Source organism: Carlito syrichta, unplaced genomic scaffold (assembly GCF_000164805.1).
Source record: "Carlito syrichta isolate Samal-C Ts95f unplaced genomic scaffold, Tarsius_syrichta-2.0.1 Scaffold99436, whole genome shotgun sequence".
In the NCBI taxonomy this organism is placed as follows: Eukaryota; Metazoa; Chordata; class Mammalia; order Primates; family Tarsiidae; genus Carlito; species Carlito syrichta.
This window is the reverse complement of record NW_007043532.1, coordinates 165,019-167,749: the sequence shown is the minus strand read 5'-3', so window position 1 is coordinate 167,749 and position 2,731 is coordinate 165,019.

The window sequence follows — 2,731 nt, the reverse complement described above, 5'->3', positions numbered from 1 at the left end:
AGCAGGCAATCCACTCACCTCAGCCTCCCAAAGGCGCGGGATTACAGGCTGAGCCACCGAGCCCGGCTTATAGCATATTTTCAATAAAACTTACAAAAAGACATTTTCAAAATAAAACTATTTTAAAATAAAACTTTAAAATGCAAATCTTAAAAATTATACTCCTAACGCCAAAGAATATAAAAATAGACTCTTAAGTGGTCCTCAACATATGCAACAATAGATCTGAAAAAATGTAGCATTTGGCATGTCACACTCCACAAATCCTACTTTTTAAAGCTTTTTCCCCCATATCTTCTTCCCCAAACCCACCATAGATCAGTAGCAAGAAACAATACCAAATGAAACAACATATTTTGGTAACATCATCTGAAACAATACCAAAACATGATGCTTGGTTTGTTTAGAAACAAGTTAGTTATAGTCAGAAAGTAAGCACTGTAGAATTATTTATAAGGAAATTATACTTAATACTGGTAGATTTCGAGATATTTACATTTTAATGCAATGAATTGTTTGTAAGTAAATCAGAGTTAGTGCTGGATGCAGTTTGCTTCAGTCACCTGAAGCTAGAATAGCAGGCTCATTAAATATATATGTCAGCGATGCAGAGACACTGCACCATATTGATGGAGCCCTCATTAATTTTCAATGATATAGCCACTACCATATTTGTGTTTTAAAAAAAATTAAGCGAGGTATACAATCATTTGTCTTCATCTTAAAATTCTGTTTTTTACATATTCCAAAAAAAATCTAATATTCCAAAAGCATTTCTAATAAAGTTTGTCAAATTTTATATTTTCTTGTCTTTTGTAGAAAAACACACATATTTGCTTGTGCATATATATATGGTATATTACTTGATATACAATATAAAAAATAAAATTAAAAATAATACTATAAAGTTATCCTCTAAGTCATTTCACTGCATAAACAATAAAATTCATTTAGGAGCTGGGCTCGGTGGTTCAGCCAGTAATCCCGCGTTTGGGAGGCTGAGGTGAGTGGATTGCCTGAGCCCAGCGGGTTCGAGACTCACCTGGGCAACTTGGCGAGACCTCATCTCTACAATAAATCAAAAAATTAGCTGGGCATGGTAGCGCGTGCCTGTAGTTCTGGCTACTTTGAAAGCTGAGGTGGAAGGATCACCGGAACCCAGCAGGTCGAGACTGCGGTGGTCGGCAGCGGCCACTGCACTCCAGTCTGGGCGACAGAGTGAGACTCCAACTCAAAAAAAAAAAAAAATTCATTTAGGCTTCCTACCTAATTGGTATCTGACTATATCTCAAAGTCAAGTACTATGACACTGCTTATATATCATCAATAAAAAATAAAGATGTGACAAAATACAGGATTTGCAAAAACAAAAACAAAAAAAAACCAAAATATTATTCAATGTTTAAAGTTTGTTTTTTAAGCTAGCATCCTGGAATCTAAAATATAAAGAGAAAATCGTTCTGAGTAGATCAAACTGATTTTGATAATATTATAGCATTTTCATTTTATGCATATAATGGTTTGAATTATACAACCTGGATGCATTACATTAATAACATCTGTATGTAGCAAACACTAGCAAAATTTTATTAAACAATTCCTAATCGAGATTTCCCCAAAAAGAAGAGACTGCAGCTGACCAGGTGAGCTGTGCAACCATATGCCCTTTGTTAGGCTTCAGTTTCACCACATGCTAAAAAAAAAAAAAAAAAGTTTGGGACTGGGCATGGAACACAATTGGAAAGATGATTGCTAAACTCCTTCCAAGTTTAAATTAACTAAGTCTGCCAACTTCCCATGAATCCTTTAAATAAAACAAATAGAACTTTGTAGCCTGTACTTTTGCACAAGCTTCAATCCTAAACCTGAGAGCCAAATCAGACGCCACATTCCACTTTCCTAAAGGGGCTAATATTTAGGGAATTCCTCTTCAATGGTTGATTTGGAAAAAACCTTTTATGCATTTGGAACCACCTGAATATTTATATATTTGGAAACACCCAACATTTTTGTTCCCTTGATGCTAACTTTGCAAAAACTTCATCCATCTAAGATGTACCCATCAAAATTATTTGCTTACCCAAAATTCTTTTCCCTAAATCAGTAGAAAGTTACAATTAGGTTGCAGGATTTCAGGTTTCCGTTGCTTTAACAAATAGCTTTTTATTTTTATTTTTTTGAGTTGAAGTCCTACTCTTTAACCTAGGCTGGAGTGCAGTGGCACCCATGCTCCCGGGCACCGCAGCCTCGACCTGCTGGGCTCTGGCAATCCTTCCGCCTCAGCCTTCTGAGTAGCCGGAACCACAGATGCGCGCTACCATGCCCAGCTATTTCTTTTTTTTATTTTATTGTAGAGATGAGGTCTCGCCGAGTTGCGCTATTTTTAAATTTTATTGTAGAGACAAGGTCTCCCCAAGTTGCCCGGGCTGGTCTCAAACCCGCGGGCTCAGGCAATCCACTCGCCTCAGCCTCCCAAAGTGCTGGGATTACAGGCTGAGTCACCGAGCCTAGCCACAAATAGTACTTTTTAACAAAATAGCTTACTTAACAAATAGCATAAAGCCCACTTTCACATCTTAATTACAAAGAATATTTTCATAACTCTGAACTTTTCTTTCTTACTAAAAAAAAAAAAGGAAAACTAATTTCCTTTTATTTTTTTTTGAGTTGGAGTCTCGCTCTGTCACCCAGACTGAAGTGCAGTGGCCGCTCCCGGCCACCGCAGCCTCGC